Source organism: Thunnus maccoyii, chromosome 13 (genome assembly GCF_910596095.1).
Source record: "Thunnus maccoyii chromosome 13, fThuMac1.1, whole genome shotgun sequence".
Lineage (NCBI taxonomy): Eukaryota > Metazoa > Chordata > Actinopteri > Scombriformes > Scombridae > Thunnus > Thunnus maccoyii.
Window position 1 is genome coordinate 21,261,316 of NC_056545.1, and position 23,337 is coordinate 21,284,652.

The 23,337-nt window shown below is 39.4% G+C and overlaps 1 long non-coding RNA gene across 3 annotated transcripts in view; it reads right to left on the reverse strand.

Moving 5' to 3' along the window:
• LOC121909624 overlaps nt 1–23,337 on the reverse strand; it is a 71,511-nt gene that overhangs the window by 35,527 nt on the left and 12,647 nt on the right. For all 3 annotated transcript variants that reach the window (XR_006099488.1, XR_006099487.1, XR_006099489.1), the window contains exon 3: nt 5,722–5,774. This is a non-coding gene — a long non-coding RNA (uncharacterized LOC121909624). The remainder of the gene's footprint in view (nt 1–5,721; nt 5,775–23,337) is intronic.

Here is a 23,337-nt window from a genome sequence, read left to right on the forward strand (position 1 = left end):
TGCATCACTTCATCAGCCTCATCATCCTCATCAGTCTCAGCAGAAGTCATCAGCCACCACCACCAGTGTTTGGACTACATTGGAGGGATTTATCTTGCTGTTGCTCAGGACTGATGTCCCTCAATTCAAAATCTCCCTCTAGAGTCTAAGCGCCAAAGACTTTTGACAAGACTTCATCAATATCATCTGTATAAAAATAATTCTTTTTGCTTCATTGACTTGTCTCTCCTGATTGAAATGTAAGTCAGTGGTTCATTTGCTTCTGTAATGTTTACAAACACTGGAGGAAATCTGATTTAAAATTGGTTTATCAAAGCTAAGGGAACCATTCAGTTTGGCTCATATTAGACTTTAATTTACCTCATCACACACAGCAAAATCTGCTGTTTGTTTGTTAGTTTGTGAGAGTTTTTCACTACAAGAGAGACTGTCATTACTGCAAGTGACAAGATATACTAATGTGAAAAATAACTCAGCAACACTAAACGTCTTAGTGGAAAAGTTTGCACTGTATCATCCAATGACAGTAGATGGCCAGCCACAACAAAGATGTACACATATAACCACAAAACAGCCACAGAATATAATCACAAAGATAAGGAAAATATTAAAAAGATAAATAAATGTTAAAATTCTATTAAATAACTCCAACAAGTGTGTAACTCTCTTTTATTAAATGACTATAAAACCTCTAAAATGTTCTTCCCCATCAGGTGCAAGATTCTGGTTATAGTTTTTGAAAGTCCTTTTCCATTTTCTGACAAAGTCAATATCACTCGCTCTCTGTCTCAGACTGACCTCATCAATACCAATAAAAGTCTGGCCATTGGGTGTAACTGTATATTAAAGTTCAGGTCAGTGTACTTCCTCGTTTGTAGGTCAGTAGTTCAGATGTATGAATCATCACTTCACTGTCTCTCTATAGAACAACTGCTTTTGTTTCAACAGCGATAAATCAAACTTCCTTGGGTGTGTTTTTCCAATATTATTTGAGACATGATTCACAACAGTGGAAAGCCATTATGAGCAAGCAAAAATCCTCACTTTCAGCAATGAAGTAACTCCATATATGTGTGTGTGTGTGTGTGTGTGCGTGCATGTGTGCTTACGGCACTAGGGTGTGTAGACACCACAATGGTTTCCTGTACTATTGTGTCTGTGTTCGTCTGATGACTCAGTTGCACTTTCACTTGTGGTGAACACATGAAACAAACTGGTCATTCAACCACATTTCCACCACCATAACTCAGCCTGAATCATATCCTCGACCACACACACACACACACACACACTGAGAACAATAACGCATATATCTCTTTGTCACAGTCCTGAGCAGTGATGAGGGCGTGAGGCAGAGATCCACCCAAGTCTACTCTGTGCTGTATGCTTCTCAGCCTTTCCAGTGCTTGTACACACAAACACACAAATCAGAAAAAAAACACACACACACACACTTTATGAGTCATGAACTATAGCCGTAATGCTGGGAGGGAAGGAGGGAAGGAGGGAGAGATGGTTGCAGACAGCGGGCAGAGGGACTATGGTCTGCAGTCTCTCTCCTCAATGCAGCTCACACACAAGTTGCATCTACCAATCGCATTCCTAAAACCCTCATTACACACCGACACGCATGATGAAGCTGTAATGAACCAGCCACAGAGCTGCCTGGCATTTAAAAAAAATAAAAAAATCACACTATTTTTCATCAGTTCCCTCCATAGTGATAGTGTGATGATGTTTGTTTCATAAAGGGTGATGTACAGTGATGAGTGGCATTAGCTCAGAAAAATGACAGAACTGTAAAGCAGCTTTTAAGACCAAAAAAGATTAATTTAAACCAAAATCCCACATGATATCCAATTTTATATCTTCATACAGACATTATATTGAGTAGGCATCAACACAGGGTGTTTCACTTCGCTTTAATCGCTGCCCACATCTCTGATATTTTCAGCTATGTCGAATATTGAAGTGAGGTGGCATTTCAGTATGATTATAAGGCCATGTTTCAGAGAACCACTTAGTTTAACTTTAGTGAGAGGAAATATGTGGTTGATTTACTTGTTTCTTTCTGTAAGGTCCTTGTGAGTTAAGAATTCAGAGACATTCCTGTCATGCCCGATCAAAAAAAAAAAAAAAAAAAAAAAAAAAAAGACAGTAAGAATCTCAGTAATGTGGCTGCCATCCCAGAGGCGGCTTGAACATCACTTAGAAAAGAATAATATGATATTACTGAATCAAACCCAGACGGAAAATACAGCTTCATGATGCACATTACAAAGGCTGAACTTAACTGACTAATGCACAAAGCAGGCAGAACGGCATTACTCTATTGTTCAAACATAATGCAGGTGTGAAGTCAGTTCAGTGATACCTTATTCACCACAGACTTCCTTTTAACTTCTTCATAGATGAAAGAGTGGTTTATTTGTCCAGTCATATGCAATTACACGCACTGAAAAAAGATTTAAGTGGACTTCCGTTCACCTGGCTCTCAAGCAAACTATGCAACAACCCACTAAACAGGTTATTGAGAAGTGGAGGACATTTCGCTGTTCATCTAACAGCCTTCTTCTGTTCTGATCTGAATAAGTCTTTAGAAAAGAAAAGGCCATTCAACACCTCCATAAATAGTCCAGTAGACTGGTTTATGTTTTGACGTCTTAGAAGCTGAAACATTTTTTTCTATAGATCAAAAGGTACTTCAGCTGACATAACCAATTATAGTAAATATTAGAAAACACTCGGAGGAAACAGATCTCTGCCGAGTACGTACAATTCTTAAAATTTCTGATTTCAATAAGAGGAAATGTTTAGAAATATTTAATCTGTGTATGGATGAATGTCAGCATCAAAATAAACATTGTGAGAGACAGTTGGGATACATCTGCCAGATGTTTCTCATCAAGTGAAGTAGTTGAAGGGAAAATAGTGAAAAATGTTTTTTAAAAAATGCCATATCTCTCAATGTTAAGAAATCCATTAATAAAAAATCTTGGCCTCCACCTTGATTCAGATCCTCACCAAAAACAAATCATTTGGTTTTTTTTTTTACCCAAAGTTGAACTTTCCACTAATGTTCATTGAAATCTAAAAACAAAGACTGAAAATATAACTTCCCTGTCAAAAAGATAATGATAAAGTTATGCTAATGAGCCCATTAATTAAGCTACCGTACTTATTATTTCATTGTCAACATAATTGTTTTCCCTTCACAGGATTGTGGTGGTACTTCAAGCACCCTAATTTAAAACAGAGTAGCTTTAGAACGTCTTTATTTCCTCATTAATGTGCATTTCACATCAGATTTCAGATCTTGTATTGTATGGGGGTAACCTGTGGTGTAAATACAGTATTACCATGTACTGTTTACGAGTTATTGCAGTCACAAGAATACATCAACCCACAGACAGACAGAATAACAGATGGCAACTCTACAACATACTGTACCATGTTAGTAAAACCTAACGCTGTATCCATCTGGGTTTGTCATTGTTCGACATCAACACTGTCATAAAACAAAGAAAAGAAAAATCACTCAAACACAACCGACAACAAGCACAAGCACTGCAAGGTTAAACCTCGAGACAACCACCGCCTATCTGAGCTCACAGGGAATGTTCTTCCGTCGTCGCTCATTACACATAAAGACACTGAGGGAATAGTGACATGAACGGCGAAGTGCACATTGATAGAGAGGTCCTCTGCCGGCCGGACACTGCTGTCTGACATGTGTCTGCAGCCGTTATGACAGTACTGCCACGCTGTGTCAGACGAGGTAATAGGCTTTTTTTTTCTTGCTGTGACTGACTTGACAGACTGAAGCTGACAAGCCACATCCTGTGTTGAGTTTGGGGTGCAGTACAGTCACACGGCACTCCACATATTTGAGGCAGCGAGTATATGTCCCTAATGGGATATACTGTGTGGAGGTTTATGGCTCCATTGTACAGTAGGAAGAGATCCCTCCCCTTTCGCAATGGTCCGACAAAACTCCACTCTTCTTCTCCTCAATAAAAGACACTGATCGCTGTTACATTGACCTTATATGAATGAATGGCTGCCATCTATATTTATTATACTAGACAAGTATATGATTCTGCCTCCGATCGAGGTGAGTTCAGGGACATCCCAAGAATAAATTTAGAGGAGAAAATGAAAATAAGGAATTGATAACTGATATTCAAAGACCAAACATCGTCTCTCATATTTGACTTCTATCTTTGCCTATGCAGTTTTGTTCTCATTGCTGAACAGGTCATTTCAAGGCAACGGGTCAGCCGTCCCATGTTGTCAAGAGTAACGGTGTAATCAGGTGAGATGCTGCTGATTATAAGTCTAACTGTACTTACAGTGTGTAAGTAAGATTTTGTTTGATTTTGTGTGGCTGAGATGTATATATCACCTAATAACAATAATAATAATAATAATAATCAAAATGATGCATCTTAGTTAATTACAGGATAACATGGTTTCACTAGAGCTTTGTTATTGTTACAGACCGCTGTGACGTTGCGAATGTGTGCAAGTACAGCACAGCAAAGATGCCCTCTTTGGACACATTCTCACTGTATTTACTCTTTTCATTTTCTTTTTTTTTCTTTTTTTTTTTTTTTTACTACTGCTGCTTTCTTTGCTGCAGTGCTCTGTGATTGGTCGAATACGTGTGTCAAGTTACTTCAACGCAGTCGGGATAAGGACTGTTATTGGCTGGCGCACCAACCCCACTCCACCCCCGCCAACCACCCGCGTCCACCAAGCGGTGGCGTAGATGAGTGGGCAAGCAGATGTGTGCATCAGGTGGGGCTGCCATCCTACACAGGAGGAGGAGGAGGAGGAGGAGGATGAGGAGGAGGAGGAGGAGTAGGAGGAGGAGGAGGAGGAGGAGGTGGTGGTGCTCAGGGCCACCCAAGGTAACAGAGCTCCAGCATGGGGACAGTAGAGCAACTGGATGCTCTTCACTACCCTTGATATATTTTCATTCACAGAGGGGCCAGTGCAGGGACGCAGGAGAGGGTTAATGCACCTGTGCTGCTTTTTTGCAGAGCTGCATTTACCCAACATTGAAGTACATAAATACAAATTTATAATGTAAATTATATTTGGTTATTTGCCTTGAGATGATCACGACTAGAGGTCGAATCACTCCATAATAGGACAAGAGACGTGTTCATTATAATCTATAATCCACTTTTCAGATAAGTCAAAGTCATGGCCTCTCTCGAGTCTTTAACTCTCGTTCAGCCCTCCCTGACTGAAGAGCCTCCCTGACAAGCTCCAAGCTCACTTCAGGGCAGCACATCAAAGCTCGACAGTATTAGCGAAGCTGGTTGGCATCGCACATAGACCTCACAATGACACTGTGGTAAAAAAATGTAGGTCACGCCAGCGCTGTGAGTCACTTCATGTGGTCTTCTGTCATACACCGTAGACATAAATAGCATCAACACCACACAGACAAAACAAAAACACACAGGCTCTCACTCACACGGAGTATTATACAGTAAGGTGAAGTGGCCATCAACAATCTGTCGCTTTTGTCACATCACACCAAACGTGGCAGACACGAAGGGTGAAATGGGAGACTTTTTTTTTTTTTTTTTTTTCCAAACAGTTGCTGCTGGTGCTAGTACTGTACTGTGTGTGGAGCACACAGCAGTGGGTGTGACTTCCACCTGCAGGCCAACCCAGGAAATGAGGCTTGGTAAAGACTCAACTTACCGCTGAGAACATGGTTGCTGCTTTCCATCCACTACTGAGGTTCATACATCCACCTAAGGAGGAAGAAAAAAAAAAAACGATGAGCACATCCTATAAAGCACCTTTCCAAATCTTCAAATGCTGGCTGACAAAATGCTGTAATGTCTGACTTTTAATCGTTCTGGTACTCCACATACTCCGGTGCTGATATCTAAAATATTCGATCAGAGCAACAGTGGCTGTTTTGCAAATTGAGGTCAGGATTTGGCTCAGAGTGTTATGTAACCTTGTATATGGGCCAGAATAATAGTATTACATATGAGATTGCAGTTCATGCTGGAGTCATGGTGGTGAAAGGCATGCTGATGCAGACTGCGGCAGTGTCTGTGTTTTCAGGCTGTGGCTCTGTGCTCAGAACAGACAGACGTGCCCCAGAGAGAAGTCCTTTTTCTTCTTGACTCATTTCATTTCTCTACTTCCCCATCAGTTTGCGTTCTCCCCTTTTTTCTCACCCACGCGCTGCTATTCTGTTTCCAACGTATAGCTTTCTCAAATTCCCCGATTCCCCATTGCCACACTGAAATGCTTCCACTTCCCCCATTTTAGTCTCACTGTGACAAACTGCCAGACGACCAGCCAGACAGAAAGATAGAAAGAGAGAAAGACAGATCGAGACGATATTTAAATTAAAAACCGATTAATAGATGATCTCAATTCATCTCTATGTCTGGGATCGCATTAGGGTCTTGTCAACCTGTCATTGCCACTTCTGTTTGTTTTTCTCTTTTGCTCTAGAAGGGTGGGATATCCGCATTGGTTGCTATGGTACCAGACAGCTCCTCGTTTCCTCAGACAACAGCTATCTGTGATTGTGTGTGTGTGTGTGTGTGTGTGTGTGTGCGTGTAAGGCCCCTTGTGTTTAATGCTATGAGGTGCAGCAAAATGATAATCATCAGTGTCTGTGTGTCTGGTTTACTGTGTCTTCACTGCTATCAATGATAAAACCCACTTAAGATTCATAATCCATGACAGGTAAGCAGCTGCAACCTGACGACATGCTATGTGTTAAAAAGGTCCTTCACCTGATGACTTGCGTGATTTATTCATGAGATGTGAATGAGGTTACAGCTGGCATGCAACTATTTCAGTAACAGATTGAATTTCTATCACTCCCAGCCTCGGGCTTGCCTCTGCTCTGTGTTTCAGCACTTTGTAAAATGACACAATCCTAAATCTTAGGGTACATCCATCCTTGCTGACCTGCCCTTTCTCCTCTGTTTGCACTCCAGTAGAGGGCAGTGTGTGCTTGACACTATACTATTCCTCTCTCGAAACTCACTGAATGTTTATTGTGAGCAGTGAAAGAGTGTAATTTCTCAGAAAACATGTACTGACCTTGCCTTTGTTTTGTTAAAAATTGATTAAAAACTCATGTGCATTTATGTTCCGCCCAAACTCAAGCTCAGTACATCAGCACATCAAGATGTTAGCAAATATCAAATACTGACTGGCAAAAGACAAGAATGAGCAAGATTAAAGAGGCCTCTTAATGCCAGATACAAGTTTATTTATGATGTACATTCAGTGTTATCGCTGAAATATATCGAAGGCTCACAAAATAGTATTTTCATTATAATATATGCATATCTTACTGGATAAGATGAGATAAACGAGGAAGGGTTAAGCAGATTAGTCTGACTTGCTAGAGATTTTCTAAATGAAGATAGCTAGAAACTGTTGAAACTACAAGAACATGCTGCTCTGACAGCTGGGGCGGTAAAGAAAGGGGGCACTTGAGCACTTGTGTGTGTGTGTGTGTGTGTGTGTGTCTCTGTCTGTGTGTGTGTGTGTGTGTGTGTGTGTGTGTGTGTGTGTGTGTACGTCTGTCTGTCTGTTCATGTTTGCGTATGTGTGTGTATGTGAGGCTGCTGTGGTGTTGGGTGAAAGAGGTGTTTTTTTTCCACCCTGAGGGGCCTCAGGCTGGGGTTGGGCGAGGCGGAGCTTTGGGGAGGCGCAGCATGGGGCGGGCTGTTTCAGCTGAACTCAGTGCACTGTAACAGCACTCGGGGCGGGAGGTCACAGAGTCCAGCATTCCTCCAGAGCACTGTCTGTTTACACGACTGCCGCTGTGCCGGGGGGAGGTGGCAGCTCTGCATAACTACACCATCAGATAACACTCACTGCTTGCATTTATGTTCATCATCTACCAGGGAGATAAAGATCCTTTATTCATTGTTTCAAATGTTGAAACTGTTCAGGCCTTTTTTTTCTCTGTTTAACCCCTTCATTCTTAGTGTACGTAAGCTTCAAAGCAAACTTTACCAAAGAAACAGGATTTTGCCTCCGCCTATCTAGAGTCAACCTTCTGTTCATGCAATAGAGGCACAGTGACATACTGTACTGTACAAATGCCTTTCGCCTTTGTGTTTTACATGCAGGGTGATGCAGAGAAAACACTTGATGATATGACTGTGTGAACTCAGTATGATCTAAACATAGTAGACTGTACCTATAATACACACCTAGCAATTTGTGAGCCTCACCTTTCCCCTGCACTGTTGTCAATATGTGCACTTGTACGCCACACTATTATTGCAATAATCTAAACGTAACCTTAATTTTAAAGCCATTCTGGTATTTTACTTATTTTTGTAAAGATGCTTAGAGATATACTACTTGTGGATAGTCAAGTATTTGCAAATACAAAGCGTAAAAAATTATGTTTCACTCTTCACCAAACAAAACGTCTGTTGCTGCTGGAACATAATTGTGTTGCCATAAGTTTGCCGTAAGGAGCATATTAGTCTAATCAATTACCCAGTCTTGATTGTTAGTTTAAGTTAAAAATAGACTATAATTTACATTTCTCTGCATGAATTTGATATTGTACTGTGTGTGTCTGTGCGTGTGTGTCTGTGCGTGTGTGTCAGTTCCCACAGAGCAGTCAAGGTCAAAGTCAAAAGCATCCTTGAGCAGGACTGAGGGGCCACACCAGAGCTGAGATTATCTGAGCGGGGTCGGACGAAAGAAGACCGGTTCAACCTCCTCCAGAGTGGCCAAGCTTATCAGGTTATTTATGCAGGAATAGCTTGGACTTGGATGAGCCGAGTCGCTGCCGGCCTCTCTGCTAGGCTAATCTGGGCTGAACTTTGACTGTAGCGCCTCTGTGCTGCTGCTTTCACATCCCAGAGCCTATAAGCCAGATGGTCAGCTCCAGGGGAGCACAACAGAGATGGGGAGTGACACCCAAGCCCTAGAGAGACAGTGCTCTGACTGTACTGTGGACTAGGGAGGGGTGTATGGCTGTCAAAGGCTCCATTGTTTGACAGGCCAGCATGGTTTCACGTGCAGCGCATGATTCTCGCTGCGGGTCTGAACTATAGCCCAGTCTGACCTAAACTGTCCGGGAGGATGTAGCTGCGGCCTCCCTGGGCAGGTTAAAGTATAACTGTGTCCGTGTTTTCTCAGGAAAGTGTGTTTATCTAGAGGACCAACACGGAGGCCCTTTTGTTTAACTAAGTAGCGAGGCTCGCCCTAAAAGTAAAGCTCTCTGAAACACACAGGAACCAGGTGGCCCTTCTCTGTTCCATTTACTGCTAGTTAGGTACAGTGTGCATCAGCATGTGTGTGCTCAAGTGTTTGTTTACATGTGTGAGGAAGAGCAGAATGCAGATACACAGACAATTATCATGTCAAACATATCTGTGAGATGTACAGAGAATCACTAGCTGAGATTTTTCATCCAGAATAATCCAAATAACAAACAATGAGTGCAAATTCAGAAGAAAAGAGGTACCTATCTTCTGTGGAGAGTGAAACAGCTGCAGCCAATTAAATGCAAATAGTGCAAGGTAAATGATCAGGTACAGTGTGGCACTGTTAAAAGAGAATCTCCAGTATTTTTCTCAAAAAATTTGGCCCTTCTTTGAATAACAAAAGCTTTGTGAATACATCCTCCATTGTAGAGATTCAGCAGTGCTGCAGCTCTGATTGTTATTGCCATGCCGATGACTGTTTCACCTCCCTAAAATCAACTGGATGAAACAGCCTCACAAGAAGAAAAATGACAGTAAGGGTCTAAAATTCAGGCCAGCAAAAACGACCTATAGTTATGTTTACACCATCTAGCGGCCGTAGTAATGATGACTCCGCAGTTTAGGTGACGTCAATATAAGGTGACTTGATAGGATGATTTTGCCTTATTAGGAGTAGTCAGGTTGGGTGGATGGATGGCTGGATAGTTAGATGGCAAAAAGTAGACTTAGCTGCAGAAGACCACTGTTCGCTTCCAGTTCCAACCGTGAATCGGGAAATCTTTTAAAACATCGTAACACTGTGGTGTTTACTGTTTCCATTGCGTCAAATTTTACGTAACTTTAAGTAAGATTAAATCACATTTCAAGTGATCATTTTAACTCAAACCATGATCTTAACCAAGTGGTTTTTGTGCCTAAACAAAACCAGACCTCAACCACAGCATTGTCACACCATATAACATAATTATTTTTTAACAGTGATTTGTAACAGTTTTGGAAAGCGGCATATTACAGTCCTATGGGTCATTCTGGAGTGCATTACTACGGATATTAGATGGTGTTAACGTAACTATAGGTCGTTTTTTACGGGCTGAATTTTAGACCTATACTGTTGTTTAATTATGAGGATGTGTTGAGACGAATAGATTGACTGACTGAGGCTAAATGGATCAAAAGGTCAGCTCTCCATACAATAAGCAACAACAATAACCACCCCTACCAAGCAATCAGAGACTTTCAAGACATTTTCAGTTTTACTGCAGATGACTAAGCAGTTAGTTTGATTAGCTGGCAAGTTGTCCCATAAGTAGATCCCTATCTGCTACAACATACAGAATGTAACTGCTCTGTAAATCACAGGCCCTGTTCTTTGAGAATAAATCATAACCCAAATAGGGAGAAGTTTATATTTTATATTTTTGGTTTTAACCAGTCGGAATGTCGTTAGTTCTCTATCTAGGTAGATGGAGAACTTGTTTTTATAGAGCCAATCAAACTGCTTCATATTCAAACTGTATTTGTATAAAGCAGCAACATCACACTGACTAACAGTCAGAATAGCAGCCTGCTACGCAACACAAACAACAGACTGAAAAACCCATATTTGCTTTCTTGCTTAAGTCTCCTTCTTACATAACTTACAAAGACACGTCTCGTCCTGCACCTTAGCTTGCTGAATGAGCAATGAAACAAACATCCACTGGACATGTAGTTTTCAGTCCAGATAGCTAATTAGCTAGTCAGCTGCAGAACATCGCACAGCTGTAGAGTCTACAGCAACACCAGTGGTTCTGTGAGGCTTTATACAGGCACACCCAAAGTACACTGTGCTAAATGCTAACACCAGTAAGCTTACATACTCACAATGACAAAGCAGATGTTTAGAAGATGTAATGTTTACCATGTTCACCATCTTACTTTCCCGTGTTAGCATGATAACATTTTCTAATTAGCACTAAACACAAAGTCCAGCCGAAGCTGATGGAAATGTCATTATTTTTGCAGGTATTTGGTCATAAAACAAAGTAATAGACAAAGTGACATTTTGAGCTGATGATGGTGCTAGATAAAAAGTCAAGGGATCACCAAAGTTATAATTCAATCTGAGGGAGAGACGAATATGTGTACCAAATTTCATGGCAATCCATCCAACAGCTTTCGAGATGTTTCACTAAAATCCAAAAATAAAAGTTTGCTTGAATTGCTCCTCAGCATGCCAACTACTGTCAATCAAATATATACACTGACACACCAGTCCAACGGAGAAGAGGAAAAGGAAAATTTCTGATACTGTATTTACCAAAAGTACCTTTCTTACTTTTAATAATATACCCATTAAACTATACAACCTATAACCTAATAACAATACAATGAAAAATTGCTGAAGGTAACAACTAAATGTGATATCAGTTCTCATTTTTTTCTAAATTTGTAATTAGCAGGATTTAAAGCAGACTGAATTAGTGGTTTACAGAACTTTACAAGTTCTGGTAAAGCACGGCAAAATGGAGAGATTCATTTGAAAAACATGCTCTTCAGGATATGGGACACACAACACGTTTTTTTTGCTTCTTCATGACAATGCTAACTAACAGTAATACAATAACTGAACAGCTGAAATTTTGTTTCTTTAATTTTCAGTTTCCGGTTATAAAATAATCTTTACTTAACTAATGGAGTGTATCCAGCTGGTTGGACACCTTTTAGAGCTGTATGAATCACTTTTGAGCTGTGAAGCAAAATGTGCTCATCCCATTACAAGCCCTCCGGTGACTTCAGCATATTCATGACAAAATCTGGGTGTTGGCTTTTGCTCAACTAAATTCCTTGTGGCAGCTGTATACCAATACTCAGTTGTGCATAAAAACCCTAGAGCAATGACAAGGTCTGGCCTCTTCAAAGACCTCACTGATACGGAATGTGTGTTTGCACATACTGTATGTGGTTACTATAGACACCCAAATACTCCTTTCAGACCGAAGCATGCACCTAGGAAATACCTGCATTTGCCATTGGTTTGGTTAGGTTAACAATCTTTAACTGACCTCTGTTGGTGAACCTGCAGTCCACCAGGGTTTCATGCAGGTCCGACACCGCACAGCTTGCGAAGACAGATTACTATAATAACTGCAAGGTTAGAGGCATGACCCATACCATTTCCTGTCTGTCTCTATATTATCACCTGCCCAATAAAGGCACAGATGATATATCTTAAAAAAGATATATATAATAATAAGCATATGTGTATATATACAGGATTGCTCTTTAGTACTCCTGGCTAAAAAGCAAGACTGGCTTTGCACAGTCTATATGTAGACTGGTACAACCAGGTATGAACAAGGGCTGGGAGATAATTTAATATTATAGGTGTTTTTTATCATTCCGTTGACTAAATTTCTGTTTTCAAGCAACTTGTAATTACACACTAACAAAAGGAGTTTTCATTTAATGCATAATCATCAGATGCTGCACTCATTTAGAAGACTACTTTTATTAATATTGTGTTACTAATTTCAAAGATATTGCCCACCTCTAGTATTTACCAACATTCATTATCGCAACTATATGATGAATGACCTTATTTGATAATCAGTTTGATAATTGTGTAATTCTGCATAATTCTGTGGTTTGGGTAATGAAATGTATTTAACTGTACTGCAGACTGGAGTCTCTACTATCACAGAAACAGTCTCATATGAAGGGGTCCGATGCATGTTGAATGTGTGTTCAGTAGACCTGCATCAAATATGTGTCTCCTGTATAAAGTGTCAGTGACCCTGAATCAATGTAATCAGATACTGTAGCTGCAATATTTAGGTATCATATGTTGTGGTTGGGACGACATATCACCAACACAACAAATTAGCAGATAATTAATTATTGCCTTCATCCGTTTTTACTCACTGACTCGTATTCTGTTATTTTTGAGCAGTTACTATTAGGCTACGATTTTGAGCAATGAAGAATTTGAGAGCAAATCAGGCGATATCCATGGGTGCTCTCCAAGGTTTGGAGAAACTTTGGAAATGTACTCTTCTGTCTTTTTGCCTCTAACAAAAACGCATACTCAGCAAGGATATCTTGCATACTGGAAGCAGATATAACGCCTTTTCTCTGGCCCAAGGGTCTGTATTTCCACTCATGGTGCTGATTCAGCCCACAATGCAGAGGCTTACTGCGAGGAATGGATGGCAGGACAGAAAGGAGGATGTTGGCACTGTTGGCAGTGAGGGAGAAAAAGCAAGTGGAAAAATCTCATTTACAGCATTGGAATATGGAGTTCATATTTTGAGCTGCAGTGATGGAATCACAGTGTAAAATCATCCACACTGTCAACTATCACTCCAGGGATAAAAATCAATTTTACACAATTAAAATGCAGCTAAAATCATCATTATGTGTTGTAAATGTTCTCTCCATTTGTTAGAAGCTCTGTTTTAAAACCAGAGTGGAAACAGAAAGCTTGGAACAATAAAATGTTTCCACTGATCTATTAAAATATATACTGCTCTTTTCTACTTGTCACTTTATTGTAACTCAGTTTGACTTTTGTCCATGTTGGGATCCTGTAGGAATGATGACACTTTATTTCCAGTTGTCTGATTGGTCAGTGGTCGAGGTGTTGACAGGTTGTTATCCAATCCTCGGACGTTAACCTGCTCCGTTAGCCTTCCCCTGTTTGTTGCCTGCCACACCCTTGTTGTCTTCATTGTTAACCAATCCTTGTGCTCCCCTCCTTTTCCAGTGCCTGCCCCACTCCAGCTGTGTCTTGTTCTGTCATTAGTTCCCTGTGTATTCATACCTTTATGTCTGTTCTTTGAGTTCTTTGTCAGTTCGTGTTTGCGGCGGTTATTTTTTGCTCCTCGTGTTTCAGGTCAGTCAGTTTTGTTTTTGTCTTTGTCTGCCAGCAACCAGAGTCTGGTAAATAAATAATTATTTCCTCAGTTCCTGTCGCCTGCTTGTCGTCTCTGCATTTGGGTCCACTTGCCTGCATAACCGTGACAGTTTTACACACACACACACACACACACACACACACACACACACATATATATTTATATATATACGGTGAGGAATGGATGGAGATATATATATATATATATATATATATATATATATATATATATATATATATATATATATATGTACAGTGGAAACCACTCATAGTGATCATGGTTACAGGGATCAACCGCCTATATGGATCGGGACAGATCCAAATAAGCTTGGGACAGAATCATTCCTATACAAATGCAGTTTAAATAATTCTCTTATAGTGATAGTAGTCTGCTTACAGTGCTCATTTTGGGTCTTCTCATACATGAAAACATATGGAAATATATATATATATATATATATATATATATATTGGCAGCAATATTGGCATTGACCCCAAAAATCCAGGATCAGTCAGGCTCTAATATCTACATCACAGAGGACTGAGTAACCTTCTTTAGTTTTACGATTAACGTAATTTCTGCAGTTAGTTCCCCAAAATATATATGCAAACCATTTATATTATCAACGATCTTATTTAACAAATTGAAAACAAACATATCTAAAATCTTTATGCATTTTGTCTGTAGTGAAAACTGGTTTCACAAAGATTCTGTATCTAATTATCTTAAAACAGACACACATGCCACCATCTGCACATCACAGCGACTGTAGATATTTGGTTCACATTCAAATACATCAATCATCTTTCATGTGCACACTGTAAACATCTTTTGATCTAAACAGGAAAACCTTATTGGCAAATTTGATTATCCACTTAGCTTAGACCTGTCTGCTGGCTGTGCAGTAAGTGGGGGTTTGTTGTTTGAATGTAGTTACTCTGGATACATAAAGGACAGGACCACAAGTGGGATTAGGATGACAAGTACCAGAGAGGATATAGAGAAGATGCCTGGTGTGGAAGCATTATAGTACTTACACTGAAAGAAACAGGTTATCTACCATAGAAATGAATCAAAAAGTGTTACACGCCTCACTGTCAGTTTAATTCAAGCCCTACTCAATTACTATACATGCAAATTTCCAATTCTCTTTCATTTAAATAATCTAAATGTATTTTTCTGTCATCTTCATTTTTACGATCATTAAACTGACTGTTTCACAGTTACCACAACAGTCGAGGTTCGTGTTACTCCAGTGCAAGTAAAACGCACAAAGAAGAAAAGAGTGATTGTTGTGGTTGAAGGGAAAATTGAATGCAGCCATCCTTATGGTGTGATGGAGAGCAAGAGGAAATGCAGAGTTACCCAGAACCCAGTGTTTGCTTTCAAGCACTCATATATGCTGAACCCTTATGCATCAATATAATTATTCCCATATTGTATATTTTTTATGGAACCACATGAGTTACAGTATAGAGCTAGTACTACTGTATAGGGCTGGGCCAATACTGCATATATATCCCATCAGCCAAAAGGTAACAAGACACTGCAGTACAGAAACACCAAATAAAGTTTGATTATCACCTAGTTTGTCCACCAGAGTGGACTGACAAGTTCATTTTTCACCTGCAAAATATCCTGATCAGATCCTATATTTTGTTCTACATAGAAAAAATCCAGTATTGATGGAGCTATAATACAATATATACAACCAGAATACAAGTTCATCAAAAACAATCTGAAACTTTAATTTATACAATAGATAACATGTACAAATTACACTCAGCTTTACACTCATTATTTTGCATTTGCTATCCCTAAAACAATAAGCAGCAACTCCCATCAAGCCTGCCCGCCCAGCCTGACATTACAGAAAAGCCGAAATGGACAAATAGCTGGTGTAGAGATTTGTACTGCAGTCAAGCTGACGAGACTATTTTACTCAGGAGTGAGCAGAAAAACAAAACTAAGAGCAAAGCTAAGATGCCAGTAAATCTTGAGACTTCACTCAACTATTAGCAATAAAAATGACTCAAATGAGACGCCCCGTTGCTGTTTTTTACTGGATGTGTAAAATAGCTGTTGTTTGCTACCACAATAGGCCTTTTTTTGACACGTCACAGTAGGAAAAGCACATGTATAAATGATACAATTAATGGTGGTTCAATTCCATTTAGCTGCTTCAGTTTCAGAGTCCTGGTATTGTACATGCTGACTCACTGTCGATCTGTCATGGACACTTGAATAAAACTCAGCCATCGTTAATGCTATTAGTTACACCTGTTCTTTTATACCATGACATGTCGAAATGCAGTAGCCTAAAGCAGTAGTTGTGGTATATCAAGCTTTATTTGTGAGTTTCTTTTGAATTCTATACAAAACACTGAACGCGAGGGCTGTAGATGATTTGAATCATCAGTCAAGAAGCCCCTGAGTCAAATCTCATTTTGTCAGTTGAATCACTGCACATTTTTCTTTTTTTGCTGCATCATTGTACACAGAGAAATGTCATATTACAGCAAACTACAAACTAATACGAACCCATTCTTCTCTCAAATTGATGTATCTAAAAAACTAACAGTAATGTAAATAGAGAATGGTGATGGAAACGGAGGGCAATGGGATGAAGAGCAGAGCAACTCGTTTCTGTTCACTGCACTGACACTCTCAGCTCCAGTGCTGATTGCTAGCAAAGTTGGCTAAACTGCTCCTGCACCAGATGCCTGTATCGCCTCCTCTGCTGCCGTCCTGTGTGATTGACTACTCGGCTGACAGCGTATGTCAACAGCTAGGCAGGAGAGTTGCCCCGTGGTGTGCTAGGATTTTATAACTGAACCAGGACGCACAGTTTTGTTTCTTTGACAGTGTGGAAATGAGGTGTTTTCACATCACAGATGATGAGCAAAGGCATCGGCCGTGAATAATAATCATAAGTAAGGTGTATTGAAGAAAATCCATTTAATTTCAAGAAATGTTCAACAAGCCCCCACCCACCCACACACACACACACACACACACACACACACACACACACACACACACACACACAGTAAGAAAACTGTTTCCCTTCATTTGTTTTATCACAAACTGTAGGATCTGGAAGATTTTGATGTATGAACTATAATGTTTAACCACTGTATTTAATGACACATGTATGGATTTAGAATTCAATGATAATGAACATGTCCCAAGGCAGACACAGTACAAGTCCAGAGCTGCTCACTGACACTCAGATGGGAGCATGATTTTGCAAAAAAAAAAAAAAAACTGAGCTGAAAAATAAACTTCCTACTTTGAGAGTAAAAAGTGCTTGCAGACGGATTCTTTAATTAGCCTTTGATCCACACACGATTCTTTGCCTCAGATAACTGTGAGCAGCTTTGAACACATCTGCCCAATCTGATCATTGCTGCATAGTTTGTGAGTGGAAATTGTGAAGGAGATTATAGAGGGTTATTGATAAGGATGGGCAGGAAATAGTCTAACATAACCCTCACAGTCATTCTGTTCTGATTACACTGGATGATAGTATGCAGTTCATGAAAATACAAAAGTTATTTAGTGTCTGCCTGAGGCCAATTTCTTTATGTGTAGCCCTCACAATGCCTCATATCTTTTACTGGCTTTAACTGAAACTAGTATCTATAATGGTGACTTTAGTGAATTTGATGTACTGTACTGTATGTGCTTCGTTGTACTCATAGAACTAAGGAGAAAGTCATAGATTCGATTCCCACTGTTACTACATGTAGCCTGCAGAGAGTACACAGAAATAGCATGCACACACACATCATCAAGTCCTGTCAAAACCATGTATCTTCATGTATCTTCTTGTCTGAAAAATGTTGAAGTTACCAAAGTCGAAGATACATGTTTTTCATTGGATAGCAGTGACATGGAGATTAGTCGTCCTTTTGCTATGAATTTTAAAATAATCATGAGTAGTACATTAGCTAGCTACTTAAGCTAAACTGATGACCAGTATCATTCATCTGTGGTAATCTAATATTTCATCCATGACGCTACATTCCAAAAAATAGAGAGCATAAACATCTGCTTCTGAAATATGTTCCTATATGCATAGATGCATTTGTGGACACCAGTTTGGTGTAATCTGCAATACTGAATCACAAAATAAGTGATCATAAAACAAAGTGTCAACCAGTTCTTAACATCGCTGTGACTTGTAAGCTCATCAGCCAAAATGATGGACAGATGTACAATTCACCCATGACAAAAGAAAGTAATGAAGACATACAGAAACAAGACGCCCGTCAAAACCTGCTCATACTTTTTTCTATAGAAGTACAACTGTGTCGTTAGCTGGCGGCTGCTCGTACATAATTTCACTGCAAATCCCATTTACCAGAAGTGAAATCCCAATGATTAAGTTTTCCCCATTGTACTCATTAAAACCATTTCAATTGGGCAGCTAATGCCCCCTCCCCCTCTCAAAAAAATTATATTATTTTCTTTCAGATCTGCATGATTCACATGGGTCACATTATCAGGTCAGAAAATCCAGAATTCCAGATTAATCTGGAAAAATCACTTCCTTGTGAAATAATCCAAATCACCAAAAATCAAAGATTAGAGGAAAGTCCAAAAACTGAAAACAGACTTGTGTAGCAGGACTTTGTTTTTTCTTCTTTCCTCTCCCATTAATCATCTCACGACCCCTTAGATTTGTCCGGTGACCCTTTGGAGGGGCCTGACTCCTATGTTGGGAAACACTGGACTAAACTAGCTAATTGTATATAAAGTAGTTCAAACTAGCTCCACCTCCAGCAGCTACAATAGATACACACTGATGCTTCAGTATTGATAATCTAATGATGTCATATAATTTATATATAATTTATATATATAATTTATCAGTCAAAGGGACCAAACCACTACTTTTACTTTAGTACTTTAAGTACATTTTGCTGCTAATACTTATGGACTTTTACTTAAGTAGGATTTTTCATGTAGGACTTTTACTTGTAATGGAGTATTTTTACACTGCTCTATTGGTACTTTAACTAAAGTAAAATATTTGAATACTTCTTCCACCACTGCTGAGGTTGAACAAGCGAGTGAGATATAAGTTAACGACCTCTCTTCAAGCGTCATGCTCTTCTGTTTTTCTCTCTGTCTCAGTATGAGCTCGGCTGCAGACAGAGAGCCAGCACCATACCGTGAGACCCTCTGCCTTTCTAGCAGGTTGATCACACCAGCTGGAGTCCAGGACGGCAAAAAAAAAAAAAAAATCTTAAGAGGTTCACACGGAGGGGTCCTCAACATGAGCCACTATTGCCACTCTGCACACTACAGCTCTGTCACGTGTGTTACCTGAGGAGGATCAGGAAAGCAACATCTGGATATGTTCTGAAGGCTGTAATTTTAGAAGCTCTCCAACTCTCTTAATCCCCTCACAGTATGTTGTTTATTTTGGTCCTGTTCTCTGGTCAACAGCCAGATTTCTTAGAAGCAGCCACCAGGTTACTGGGACTGACACCGTGAGGCCCTACAAAGCAGAAAAAAGATCAGGCTGGTATGGAAGCAAACCTCAAGTACAGTGAGCACAGCGATCCTTCCAGTGAAGCGATAACAACCCGTCAATAGGCATATTTGTCATGAGCTGGCATTTTTTCTGTGAGAGGTTTGTTTTGTTTGTATTCCAGGAAAACCATTTGAGCTCAGTATGATGTCACAATATCTCAGTTTTTTTTCCTGTTATCCAAAAGTTGGACCAGACGAGAATTTTTTTTTAAGTGACTTTCATAGAAATATAATTCATCCCTACTCTGTATACAAGTACACTGAAAATCACTAGTTTTCTCTGAAGCAGACCAGAACTTCAAATTTACGCCTATGTGGGCTAAGTTATGGCACCTATTACACTTTCCCTGTATTCAAGTTATGCCAGTTAATAATAACAACCACATGCTGAAATGAGACAAAGGGAGGAGATTGAAACAGCTACAGTAAAGAGAAGCAAGTTGTTGACAAAGTCAGAGAGAATCCTAACAGGAATGAAAAACAAAAGATAAAGGATAGAGACGGAGAAAAGAAGATGAGCAGGGGTCAAAAGGGCAGAGAGAGAGAGCAAGAGAGAGATAGAGAGAGAGAGAGAAAGGGAAGCAGCATGGTCGTATTTTACAGCCGACAGCAAGCGTGTGGTCTGGCAGGCGCACCGGGAGTTAGTTTATTAGAGTCGTTTCTTTTACGAGGGGCTGTCCTATGTAAAAAAAAAAAAAAAGAGCAGGTTCAGACCAGTCATCTCTGCCCACCCTCTTGACACGAAGATATGGCTCAAATAAGTACTGTACTGATTCTTTCCTCATATAACCAATACATATGTAACCACAGATTCATATCAATCCTGACAATTGTGTGGAATCTGAAGTAAAAGACACATATATCACAACGCTATTTGACATCTGCATGAAGTGTGTCAGGTTCATCTGAATGTAAAAATCACTACATAATGAAAAAGCAATCAGTAGGTATGTGTCTCTAATGTGTTGATGAGTCGACTATTTTTCTCCACATTACATAAATTAAAGCAATCATGTTCTGAAGAGATTTTAACAGTATCTATTCAGTGTGATGATCTTGTTTGCTTTTTTATTTTTTACATGTAAACAGTTCACAGCTCAATTATATATATTATATTTGATTTTAAGAAAATTAAAATTATACTGCCACTCTGGACAGGTAGCTTATTTGTTGGAAATGACATGTATACTTCTATACAGTGGACTGTGATAAACAACAGGGTTCAACCATACACACCACCAAATTAAAAGCAGCTAAAAATTGCAACATTACAGACATTCATTTGATTTAATCATAGTATCAAAAATATCGCTGGATAAAGTTTTAAATTATGTTAGTTTAATGACAGAGCTGCACAGTTTGGATAAAATGAGACTCGCTCCGCACACTCAACATGATCCGTTCTCATGATTCTGAGGGAAAACGTTTTTAAAAATAAAAATATTCATTGCAATCTCTTGCCTTGATGCAGACAGAAACACAGCCAACATTATGAATGCGGCTGCTTTTTATATGAAGGAACCCCATAAAATACCACAACCAAATATCGCCTGTGCCAAAAACCATCTGATAGATAAATGTCAGATGTCAAGTCACTGCTGTTCTTTTGGAAATGTGCACATCATTTCGTGTTATCAGAAGAAACTAGGAGCAGGGAAAGTAGGAAAAATGGATGAAAGGTCATCACTTGAGTAAGAAAAATGCCCACAAATTGCCTCTAATGATACTCTAATAGTTCTTGGTATAAATGTACAATTTTCCAAACCCAAACATCAAGCCAACAAACAACAAAATGCAAATGAGAGCACACAAATTCCCCAAATATGGGCTGAAAGTTATTACGACAGTGTCCTCAACAGAAAAATGCTCCGTCAAAGAAGAACAGGGTTGTTATTATTATTAAGAGATATTTCTTCTAAATGCAATCAGCCAAGCAGAAGTTTTTACTGCCACAAGTGTCTTGGCCTTTGGTTTGTTTAGGGATTACTCTAAACCGTTTAGTGAAATGGTGTGTGATCACTGCAATGATACTTTCTTTTCAGCCCTAAGCCTCATGTCAGTTATTGCAGGGGAACACTTTGGGTTTTTTTATCCTCTGCCTAAGCTTAACTTTGGTCTGTGACAGTGACCTCAGTCCTTTAATTTTCCAAGCAAAATAAATTCCCGACAGCAATGATCCACCCTAAACTGATGACACATCACAACCAAACACAAACATCTCTGTAATGAATACCTCATTCTCTAAGAAACATCTCTGTCTCGTCTGAATAGACCGTCTATTGATAAACAGATACCATTAGCCCTTAATAGAGCTTTTGCTACCCAACAGCAAAAATTCCCAATAACTTTGGTCATACTCGAAATATAATAACCCTCACAATTAACATGCATTAGGGACGGAAAATGAGAGGGGATGCAGTTATGCACATTACTTGTGGCCTTGAAGAATAGCTATAAAAATGTTTAAAAAACACTGATAACTTTACTGATAAATGTCTATATTATTTATCCTGGTCAAGCTTTTTTTATGTTTCCATCATCAATATGCAATTACTCCCTTCACAGACTACATAATTTCACAACAATACAGCACTAGGCTTACAAACATCAAGTTTGCTGTAATGGGTCAACCTCAGCCACTGGCCACGGCAATATGACCTTCAAGCCCGGCTGTTGTTATTTTCCATAGAGGTCAGCAGCTAAGAATGTGAAGCATGCAGAGCCTGAAACATGCCTTTCTCTTCCCAACAACCCCCACCACTTTTTTGTAAATAATTTTTGCTGCTACTCCCATACAGTACCAGAGATGTTTGATTTAATTCTATGTAAGCTTTAAAGCATACTCTATCGCAACTACATCATCCTATGTGTCCATGTCTTGTCTTCTGCTGTGCCTGTCCTATGCTTTAACTTTTCCCAGGTTTATAGCCCACAGCATTGTGAGCAAAATCACTGAACATGGTGCCATAATGACGTAGGGCAGTATTTCCAAAAGCAGCAATCATCGGAGAGACCTGTGAAAAAATAGGAGAGCTATTTTAATCTGTTTCCCTGCAGGATATCCTTGGACATCATGTAGTTTTTCTGCCTTACCCACACCAGATACTGCTGGCCAGCCACTCTTGAGTGTGCCCAACTTTTCTTTGTTAAACCGTACATAGCGTGAAATATATGATTCAGTTATCATTAAAAATAATTTCATTATCGTTTTTCCAAAAACATAAACCACCACATATGTAAAATATACTGGTCCTGTGTAGCACTGAACAGCCAACTCTGTATCTGTAAAGTGTATCAATGTCTTGTAGATGTTGTACTGTAGCTATGAACTGTGAGGAAAGTATAAAATGACTGAATCCATCTACAGTACATGTGCCACATATGGGATGTTCATCACAGAGCTAGCAACAAAGCTAACAATTAAGGTTAAGATAAATTTAGTAAGTCAATACATAGAATATACACAATTACTTTAGTTTTTTGTTTTTAGCATAATTAGTTGAGTTAGACTAGCTGATGCAGAAAACCAAATATCTAGTTAGCTGAAGACCTGGATATTTTTCTCAGGAATTAGCGGAGACAACAACACGGCTAGAAAGGACAGTAAATATGGTAGTTATACCCGTCAGGTAGTGAGACACATGACTTTAAACGCTTGCATG